The sequence below is a fragment of the Cyprinus carpio genome, chromosome A7 (assembly GCF_018340385.1).
Source record: "Cyprinus carpio isolate SPL01 chromosome A7, ASM1834038v1, whole genome shotgun sequence".
In the NCBI taxonomy this organism is placed as follows: Eukaryota; Metazoa; Chordata; class Actinopteri; order Cypriniformes; family Cyprinidae; genus Cyprinus; species Cyprinus carpio.
Genome location: NC_056578.1, coordinates 40,526,944 through 40,538,579, shown reverse-complemented (window position 1 = coordinate 40,538,579; position 11,636 = coordinate 40,526,944). Strand labels below are relative to the sequence as shown.

Here is an 11,636-nt window from a genome sequence, read left to right as displayed (position 1 = left end):
CACAAGGCTGCATCCAGATTTATTTAATAATCCATGAAGCACTTCATCAAGTAGCTTTTCTCTCCGTGACAACAAAAGCAGACTTTTATTTTGTTAGCAGTTAGCAGAGTAGGTGGGGAGGAGCCATAGACAGTAAAAGAAATGGACACAGCGACCCCATTGGAACTCAATTGAGACAAGTGAAGCCCATTTTTAGCGATTTTTAGAACTTCCGTTTCTGACGCGCAGACTCAAACTAAACTTGATTACGTCAGCAACCTGTCTGACAGATGTAAATCTTCTAGTAGCTGTGCGTGCAAACTGCCATCGTTAATCTTGCAGAGACGGAGAGCTTGAGTTCTTTGGCGTGAGTGAGCAGGAGTAAGTATTCTGATTAATTATTTTGTATAGTATTTTAAAATGTAACGCCAGTACGCCATATCTCTTGACGTCTCCCCGATTGCCTGCGAGCTTCTCCTCCTGTCTGTACGGTAATTTCTCTACTGTGCGACAGAGAGTCGAGTGGTTATGACGCAATCGTTAGCCTATTTTTTACAAAAACTGTTTCTACGGGGCCATAATGTAACATAGAAGGTAATGGAGCCCTTTATACATTGTCGTGTATCTTTAGAAATAAATAATGGACCAAATGGAGTCTTTAAACGCCTCAGATGTAAAGTTATTCGCTGTCAAAGTGACGCCAAAATGAATGGGAGTCAATGGGATGCTAACGCAAGTGAAGTTCTGCTACAAGATGGCGGCACGCGGCCGACTTCAACTTCCGGTCGACTTCCTTCCCCCCCCTGGGAGGAGCTGAGTAAATTTATTCTGACGTCACACAACAGCATTTCGACTAGGAGCTACGTCATCAGGGAAGGTCCTCCAATGCAGAGGGGAGGGGCATTTTCAGATTTTGATTAAAGATTACGAAGCCAGAAAATTTTTTTTGTGTGGATTGATTTGCATGGATGAATTGTTCACCACAAAACGATCAGTTTAGGCAAACAAAGTAAATATGGTCAATTTTGACTTCAGTTGGACTTTAAAGGAGTTTCTTATGCTCATCAAGGCTGCATTTATTTGATCAAAATGTAGAAAAAAAAATAATATTGTGAAATATTATTATGATGTAAAATAAAGTTTTTCTATTTTATTATACATTTTAATAAATTCAAATCTAATTTATTCCTGTGGTGAAAAGCTGAATTTCAGCATCATTACTCCACTTTTCAGTGTCACACATCATTCAGAAATTATTCTAATATGCTGATTTATCAGTGCTGGAAACTGTTGTGCTGCTTAACATTTTTTTGGAACCTGTGATACTTTTTTTCTGGATTCTTTGATAAATAGAAAAAACTGAGAGACTTAGGAGGAGTTTCTTCCCCCAGGCCATCAGGCTCCTAAACTCAAAACCAGCCTCTTAACATCTACATGTCTCCACTTAATATTCACTTAATCACACTGTAAAAAATTTCAAGCCGTTTCAACTAATTATTATTCTGTTCCACAGAAATTTTACTTTAAGTCAATTTGTGTCTTCAAAGTGTTGCCTGAATTGTTATTTTTTAGTTGGCTCAACCTTTACTGAAATAGTTGTATAGTCCATTAAACCAAAATTATTTAATTGGTCAAACATTTAGAAAACTACAACAAATTGTGTCAATTAAAATTTAACCATTCACTCTATGTGTTTCATACATTACCTCAACTAAGATTTATTATTCGGGCATCATAAGAAATTGCTGTGGAACTAGTTATCATATTTTATATTGAGTTTAAGAAAATTATTACCTGGTGTCTATCAATCACTAAAACACACACACATTACAACACATAATAGCCTCTATTTAATAACAATCTGCATTTATAAAGTTTGTCATACAGACTAAACATGCAGGCTTAAAGGGATAGTTCACCCAAAAAGGAAAATTTGCTGTTAATTGACTCTCCCTCAAGCCATCCAAGACGTTAACTTTTTTCTTCCTATGAACAGTAAAGGAAATTTTTAGGTGAAAACATTGCAATTCATAAACTGCACATCTCTAGCTGCCGGCTTTTGAGAGTCAAACAAACATATACAGACGAGACCAAATTATCAAAGACTCCTGAGGACGCTAAACATGAAGCTAAACAATGAAAAACCGGCAGCCACAGTCATGCAGTGTATGAATTGCCAAGGATCACCGTTTCAGATAAAAATTTATTTACTGTTCATTTTAGATACACCGTCTGGTGCACCTGGACATATCATCAGTGATGTAACCTAGGATTACGGGGGGTTTCGGGTCTTTCAACAATCAGACCCCCTCCCCTAGGCGACCCAGCCGGGGTGATCAAGTCCCAGCTTATGTCCAGGTAGCGCTACTACACTACACGCCATGCCTCTCCTCTCCTGATCCACAGCCACCTTGATGCTACTTCTGCAGCATCAGTGGCCAACTTGATGGCCCTTCGCTGACTCGCCCCTGTGATGCCAAGCATTTTGTAGGCCCTGCCAAGGGATTGGCCCACAAACCCACGACATCCCACTTCAACGGGTTGGCATATTGCCCGTCACCCATTGCTCCGGCAACCCTCCACAAGCTGGGAGTACTTTGCCCTCTTTCTTTCATTGGCCTCCTCCATACGGTCCTCCCAAGGCACTGTGAGCTCCAAGAGAATTACCTGTTTGGAGGCCTCTGAAGTGAGCACGATGTCTGGTCTTAATGTTGTTATGGCAACTGCCTCAGGGAACTTCAGCTGCTTGCCCAGATCAACTGACAACTCCCAGTCACGCACCGTTACCAACAGGCCAGAGGAGGTGCCCCGGGCAGCTGGTGTTGACTTCTCCCCAGCTCTGACAAAAGCTGTGGTCTTCACTGGGCGGAGGCTCTTGCTGTGGCTAATTCCACTGCAGATAGAATCCGCCAGGGCTTTTGGACCTGGTCATGCCGCCAGCGTTAACGCCCTTCGCCCAGGGCTTTTGGACAGCAGCTCAGGATGTGTTCCAACGTTCCTCTCTTCTGGCAGAGGAGGCATGCTGGTGTCTCCACCTTTCCCCAGGAGAAGAGGTTGGATGGACTTGGCAACACGTCATAGACCGCCTGGATCAGGAATTTTATCCTGTAGGGGTTCAGCCTTCCAAAGTTCAGTCCATGTGACTTTGCTCTCCGCTGTTTGCTCCCATCTTGTCCAGGCACCCTGTTGCCACATCCCAGCCATCTGGCAAGCTCGCTTCTCCTCAACTCCTGCACGCACCTCCTCCAGAATCAGTGACCTCCTCTCTTTCCCTTCCGCCTTGTCGTAGCGAGGAGTTCTTCTGCTGCCCAGGCCAGCTCTCCCCTGTGCCACTGAGCCCACCAACACCTTTTGCCATGGCCTTGACTCTGCGTCGTCCACTGCCACGGCAGCCCTCCACTTCCGCCCTGTCCTGACCTCAATCCCAGCCTGGGCAACCTTTGGATCACTGGAATCCCGAACCTGTAGGACCTCCCTGGACCGTGTCACCATGAACTCCTCGCTCAGGCTGCTCATGGGAAGCTTCAGCTTGTTGTTCTGCCCATATAGAGCGATGCTCCTCAGGCTTCGAGGCAGTCCCAGCCACCTGCGCAGAAACCTGCGCAGAAACTGCTAATCCTCATCTCAAAACCTTCCACCGTTGAAATGGGGACTTCATACACCAGGAGGGGCCATAGGATCCGAGGGAGAATACCGTGCTGGTAAATCCAGGCCTTGAACTTGCCAGGAAGGCCAGACTTGTCCACCATGGCCAGTCAGGTCTCCAGGTCTTGGTTGGTCGCTTTTGTGGAAGCTGCGTCTCGCAGGCTGCAATTGAACACCTTCCCCAGGCTCTTCACAGGTTTCTTTGTCAGTGATGGTATCTTGGTGGTGCCAAGTGAGAAGTGGAACTTGTCAGTAACCTTCCCTTTCTTCAGCACGAGGGACCTTGACTTTGCCGGCTTGAAGTTCATGCGAGCCCAGGACATCAGCTCCTGAAGGCCGTTCAGGATCCACCTGCAGCCTGGGACAGATGTTGTGGTCACTGTCAGGTCATCCATGAAGGCTTGGATGGGTGGCTGTCTAACTCCAGACTTAGAGAGGGGCCCCTACACTGCATTTCCGCAGATTTCACAAGCATGTTCATGGCGAGTGCAAAAAAGTAGACTGAGATTGCACAGCCAGTGATAATCCCCTTCTCAAGCTTGTGCCAGTCTGAGGTTGTTGTTCCGGAGGAGACTCTCAGATAGAAGTTGGCATAGTAGTCCAGGATGAGGTCTCTGAACTTCTTCGGGGTGTGATGCCGGTTCAGTGCCTCTTCGACCAGTTTATGGGGTATGGATCTATAGGCATTTGCGAGGTCCAGCCACAGCACAGCCAGGTCCCCCTTGTTCTCTCTGGCTTCCTGATGAGCTGAGTGATCACGCCTGTATGCTCCAGACAACCAGGTACCTCTGGGGGTTCCTCCCTTCTGGACTGATGTATCGATATAGGAATTCTTCAGGAGGGTAGTCTGTCAGTCGCCTGGAAATGAGGATGAAGAAGATTCTTCCTTCAACACTCAACAATGAGATGGTCCGGAAACTGATAGATTTTCTGCGACTTCTTTTCTTCTACTGAAGAAAAAAAAGTTACTGACATCTGGGATGGCCTGAGGGTCAATAAAATAGCAGCAAATTTCCATTTTTGGGTGAACTAGCCCTTTAAAGTGCTCCAGTTGTAACATTACATTTGTAATACAACTGAAAATATTTATTTTAAACATTTGTTTAATGAACTTAAAAAAAGACTAATAAAGTTAAACAAAATGTTTGCAAACATTTAAAAAAATATTACTACTGTTCACAATTACATATTTAAAATGAGGCAGAAGTCAGAAAACAATAAATGAAACAGGTGTTACAGTTCAACTGAACTGAGTCAAGTAAAGTCCAGTCACTGTATTTATACTACAGGTTGTGTCAAAGCAGCTTTACAGTATTAAACAGAAAAATCGTGTGTCGAAGGAACCAAAACTCCATCGTTCTTCTCTGGCCAAACGAATCCAGCAGTTTAATTGGAGGCTGCGACACAGGTCAGATTGTGCAGAGGACTGGTCTTGTCCCGATGGCTGTCTTGGGATCTGTCTCTGGGGCTCATCTAGTTGTCCTGGTCTCCGCTGACATTCAGGGCTGTCAAGAGCTTGTCTAGGTGGTGATCCACCATCTGATCTGGATACAGACTGGATCTGGTGGCTACGGTGACCTTGGAATAAGAATGAGATAGTCTAATATTAGCATAGATGCCACTAAGAACAATAAAGCACATTTTTATTGTAGCAAACACTCTCAACTTGTACACATATTGCCTTAAGTCTTAGTGTTGAAAGTAGATACACACTATGCAGTTTCAGTGGAGCAGTCTGGTCACATGGCAGTGTTTGGGGTCTTGGAAGAAGTGACTGGCCAGCATCTGAAAACTTGCAATGATGAGAAAGCACCAATGAAACCTTTGGCCACACCCTTATGGAGAAAAAAAGTACAATTTATAATAAGAAATTAAAACTATGACTTGTAAATCATTTAAAATTTAATACCAGTTAATTAAATTTGTGATGAAAGAAGTTGTAACCAATTTTTTTTTTGGTCCCGCCTGCAGATCGAGGCGGGGCTGCACCTGGGGCGGGGCTGCACGTGTCGCCCCACCCCATACCTACTCTGACTGGTTCGATCGTCTTTCATAGGCATACATGATAGGAAATGTGTTCGTAGTTGGTGTAGGACGGAGACATGTTGTGTTCGTATTCTGGGCTCATATCTGCTGTCTATGAATAGAATGCTTTATTAATAATTTGTTTACTGAGTTTGGTCTTTTTAAAACACAGTTTTAATGCATTAAGTCATGTACTTTCACGTTAAGATTAAACTTGCAGCAGCTAACATCTCGTGATTCAATAAATCAGACATAGTGAGTCAAGTTAACAACAAACAACTGTGCTTTATAATGAAGGCTTTGTAAAACTGCACAGCGTTTTTAGCTTTTTAAACAACATACTCCGTCCTACACCAACTACGAACACATTTCCTATCATGTATGCCTATGAAAGACGATCGAACCAATCAGAGTAGGTATGGGGCGGGGCGACACATGCAGCCCCGCCCCAGGTGCAGCCCCGCCTCGATCTGCAGGCTGCAGCCGGGTGTACTTGCTGTAATCCGCCCCGGTTGAAAAGAGTCTGGGCTGAGTTTCTCAAAAGCTTCGTAAGCCTAAGAAGTTCGTAAAAACGATCCTACGACTGATCTTAATATTACGGTCTGTTTCACAAAAGCATCGTAACTTAAGTAGCACTTGAAAATCATCGTAGAGCTACGGGTGCTCTGGAGTAATCGTAAAGCCCTAAGTGCATCGTAAGGAAGACAGATTTATGCGGTCACCTGCAGGACAATCGGCAGATTGCACCTTTAACTTGATTCAAGTGCAATGTGATTATAATATAAGGATTTGATTGTGCTTTATTGTACACTTTATGACTCGTTTTCTTTATTTTTTTATTAATTTATAAATGAAATAACTAAATAGGGCAGAAAAAATAGAAATACACATCTAAATTAAATGACTGAAAAAAATGAATAAAAGAAGTAATGTAGGAAATGCTTTAAAGACTGGGGGAAAAAAATGGCAATGACTCTCTCAGAGGTGCACGAAAACCAGCAATGTATTAGACCCGGAAATAACGTCTCTCTCTCTCTCTCTCTCTCTCTCTATACTGCATATAAAGTACATTATATATTATTATGTAAAGTATAATATTATATACTATAATATAAGATAATATTGTATTGTATTATAGTTATTATATCCAAGTTGTCTGTGTGGAACGCAGCATTAAGTTAACGTCAATAAAGAGCGTGTACTACAATTAAGAGTCATTCTTTAAGGTGACGTTTCAGCACTTGACAAACGGATAGCGACTCCTAAGTAGCACTTAAAGCACAGCTACGTGCGATTGCTTTACGTGCATTGTTGGGAAACGCACGTAAAACAATAACGAACGATCGTAAAATTACTCGTAGAAAACGCTCTTAAGCGCTAAGATCAGTCGTTATCAGGAAACCCGTCCCTGGTTGTTAGTCACGTTTAATGTCGACTTTTAACTTCATGGGACAATTGCAAAACTTGCACACACGAAAACCCATTCAACACGCCCATGTTAACTTCAAATAAGCCTATTACTGTGGTTTACGTCATTACACGTTTCGTCGTAATAAGCATGGCTTATAAAAGAGAGACCGCGCAATATATTCATATCTTTTAACACTGCTGAAAATTAAACCTAAAATTAATTATAGTAACACAGCTTTTGACATGAATTGTTTTATGGATAATTTCCCTCAGACATATTCATACAAGGCTTATTTGATGTTTTTATATGTTGTACGTTTGGTTTATGGTGTGTACGTTTGTGTATTAAATACATACGTTTTAAAATAATACGTTTTACACCTTTTTAATATACACGTATTGATAAATTCAGTCTAAGTACAAATTCAAGTTCCACAGGTTAACGGTTACCTGGACGCGTGAACCTTGACATAGGCCTACATTTTAACATAGCCTTAATATTCATTTTTCATCGGACACAACGACTTATAAAAACACTTCTAAATATCCACTCAAAAACATCAATATAGGGCGGATGTAGTTTTTGTCGATAACAAATAACATTTATTTAGTGGCACCACCTGACGCGTGAACTTCACAAGATGGCGCTGTGTCTCCTGTGAAGTCACTCAGGCTCGTGCACGTGGAGAATGATCTCAGTGTTGGCTGGATTAGTTCCCTTTCATAGGTCACTTCGATGCTGCGGTGACGTCACCGTATGGGAACACCTTTCGGTGTGACGAATGTCTGAAGCCCTATACCATCCCCGCCAATTTTATTGGCCAAATAGCACTTGGCACCGCCTTACGTATGCGTACGCATGGTATACCTGAGTGCCGCGCGCTATTTCGCTCAGATTTCATTTCCTTCAGGAAAGCGAATCATCTGTGCCCTAAGGAAACCATCTCGCGTTCTCAGCGGTTTTTTTTCTTTGAGCAGTGTTCAACTCCTCTTCGCGGACGCGATGAGTCAACGTAAGGTAAGAGCCGTATAACGGGTTTATGCGGCTGGAGGCACTCATGAGAGGTTCGTTTAGCAGCCTCTCTACATGTTCTCTCTGTGATAGCCTGCGGCTACAGTTCTGCGCTCGGAATGATGTGTGCGGCTTGGATTATGAGGACAGTGATGCGCTGGAGTTTTTCCACTTCGCTCGCTTTTTGTCACTTCGCTCTCCCCCACTCGAGTGGGTCGTGTTAAATCAGCAGATTTGCTTTTACTAACTATGTTTGTCCACCGCGGCTTCGGACTCAGAGTGCGCTCTGGCCGGCACATGCGGTTCTCTCCCTCCGATGCGGACAGGAGAAACGCGCCCCCCTTTCTCAGTGAGCTGTTTATGAATGTGGTTTACCCGCGTGGTGGATAAAACTATCCCCCCCCCGTGAGAGCCGCTACCCCTTCTTCACGGATCTCCACCAAGAGGTTTCGAGGTCCTGGAAGCAGCCTTATAATCAGCGCGCGTCACGAACGCCGCGGGGGGTTTTCGCCATCATTGCTGACATGGCGGACCGCGGTTATACAGCGATGCCGCCGGTGGACGAACTCTCTTGCCGAACGTATCGCGCCGAACTCGGCCGGCGGCCTAAAGTCTCGCCCCCCTCTCGAAGGCGTGTCGAGTCGCGTCTAATCTCGGCAAATTTACTCCACTTGATGGCGGTTCTAACGAGAAAGATATCACAACCGAGGCTGTGAAAAAGCTGCGCGGGGGGCAACAGATTTGGCGCTAAGTGCTACCAAAACATACTGCCCCGAGCAGTGAACCGTTCTATGATGGGGATGTTACGGTCGAGCGCCACCTTGGCTAATCTCGCCGACATTACAGAAAACCTGAGTTGGACGGCAAAAGCCTCTCGTCCTCAATCGCCTTACACAGCAGTTCCTGATACTTCTGCTGTTCATCAGGGACTGTTCCCTCCACTAGAGAGCGCTGTTGGACTGCTAATGCACATCCAACCCTCTCATTGCAAAGGCACCTCGAGCGTCATTGGATTGAGCTATCACTTGAGCGCCCCCTCAGACACTCTGCACAATCCAGCCTTCAGAGTTTGAGGGATGGCACAAGAGGCTGACAAAGACAGCCTGTTTATGACGGCTCACACAGCTGCCGCGTTCTCGCTAGCAGCTGGGCCCAATGTTTATCTTGTTGGATTAAATCCTGCCGTGGATACGCTTCAGGATTATACACAACAAAACACAGCGACTTTGACGCAATGCGCTTCCCTTCCTGTTCGTCAGGGACTGTGCCCTCCCAAGGAGAGTGCTGTTGGAACGCTAATGCACATCCAACCCTCTCACTGCAGTCCCCATGCTCTAACATTGTCTCGCAGCAAAGGCACCCTGAGCATCATTGGATCGAGCTATCACTTTGAGCGCCCCTCAGACACTCAGCGCAATCCAGCCTTCAGAGTTTAAGGGGTGGCACAAGAGGCTGACAAAGACAGCCCGTTTATGACGGCTCACACAGCTGCCGCGTTCTCGCTAGCAGCGGGGCCCTATGTTTATCTTGTTGGATTAAAATCCTGCCGTGGATACGCTTCAGGATTATACACAACGAAACGCAGCGACTTTGACGCATGCGCTTCCCTTCCTGTTCGTCAGGGACTGTGCCCTCCACTGGAGAGCGCTGTTGGACTGCTAATGCACATCCAACCCTCTCACTACAGTACCCACTGTCTAACATGGACTGTCTCGCAGCAAAGGCACCTCGAGAATCATGGATCGAGCTATCACTTGAGCGCCCCCTCAGACGCTCTGCGCACAATCTAGCCTTCAGAGTTTGAGGGATGGCACAAGAGGCTGATTAAGACGGCCCGTTTATGACGGCCCACACAGCTGCCGTAAGCACGCTAGCGTCATGGCCTGATGTTAATTTTGTTGGATTTAATCCTGCCGTGGATACGCTTCAGGATTATACACAACGAAATGCAGCGACCAAAGGAAATCGTGCTGTCTCTGCTGGGAATAGGGGCTATAAAGTACACCCCTCTCAGATGGAGTCAGGTTTTACAGCCGCTATTTTTGTCTAAAAAAAAAAAAAAAAAAAAAGTGGCAATTTACGCTGTTTGAATCTTGCACTCAGGATGAGGAAAGAAATCAAGATGTTAACGGTAAAGTCTATTCTGTCTCAGATTCAACCAAAGAGTTGGTTTGTCACGATCGATCTGAAGGATGCATATTTTCATATTCAGATCATCAAGAGACACAGGAAGTTCCTAGAGATTCGCTTTAGAGGGCAAAGCGTATCAATACCGTGTTCTTCCCTTCGGCTTAGGCCTTGGCTCATCGAGTATTTTTGAAATGCATGGACGCAGTTCTGGCCCTATTTTGGCTCCAGGGCGTTCGTGTATTGAATTACCTGGATGATTGGCTGGTGTTAGCACAATCGCAGACTCCAAGCACACTCCCATTGGGATCTTGTGCTGAATCATCTAAACAGCCTGGCTTATGCACAAATTCCAGAAGTGTGTTTTTAATTCCCTCTCAGCAGATAACCTTCTGGAAATAGACTTGGACTCTTGCGCGATGACAACAAGACTATCTCTCCCGCGTGTTCAGTCTCTCACGTCATGCCTGCGCCATTTCATAGCAGGTCGCGCAGTGACGGTGAGTTTGTGCCTCAGACTTTTGGGTCTATGATAGCAGCATCCCCTGTAATCCGTCTGGGCTTGCTTCACATGCGCCCATTTTCAGTGGGTGGATGAAAAGCCAAAACATTTCACCCCGTTGTTTTCCCGCATTATACGGTTTCGGTGACACGGAGGCGTGTTATGTCGATAAAAACATGGATGTCAGCTAAATTCCTTCAACTGGAGTTCAGCTTGGGGATTCGTGCTTCCCGCAAGACGGCACGACGGACGTGTCTTGACCCAGTTGGGGAACTGTTTGTCAAGGACGCCCACTTACGGCCATGGACGGCGACACAACGCGAGGCATATAAACAGGTTGGAATTGCTGGCAATTTTTATAGCTCTCCAGTATTTCTTGAATCTGCTGATCTCGGCACAATCGTCATGTACTACTCAGGTCAGAAAACATGGCGGTTGTGTCGTATCTGAATCAGCAGGAGGATTACGCTCTCACCCCCTGTGCAGGCTGGCGAGGATAATTCTTCTTTGGTCTCAGAACAGATTTCTGTCGATCCGAGTGGTTCATGTCCCCCAATGGGGCACTTGAACTTCGGAACGGATTGTGTCTCCGGACAGAGCCTGGAGCAAGGGGGGATGGAGGTTGCACCCCCAAATGGACAGTGTGGAGCCACACACCCGTGGTTTTGCGGATCTGGTCAATCTGTAGCGGGCTCTCCGTGGAGATTCCCCTCAGACAGGACTTACTATCGCAAGCACGAGGGATGACTTGGCACCCAAGGCCAGATCTATGGAAGCTGTGGGCGTGGCCTCTGAGCGGAGTGAGTTAATATGTCCCGGTTTTTCAGTTGGAACCACCGAGACTATAATGAATTCTAGGGCAGTTTCTACGAGACGCTTTATGCTTTTGAATGGAAACTGTTTTACTGCCTGATGTAGGAATTCATAATTTAGATC

At 45.4% G+C, this 11,636-nt stretch overlaps 1 pseudogene; it reads right to left on the bottom strand.

Annotated features, from left to right (window-relative positions):
• Positions 1-2,160: 2,160 nt before the first annotated feature.
• LOC109072292 lies at positions 2,161-8,912 on the bottom strand (annotated as a pseudogene).
• Positions 8,913-11,636: the final 2,724 nt, after the last annotated feature.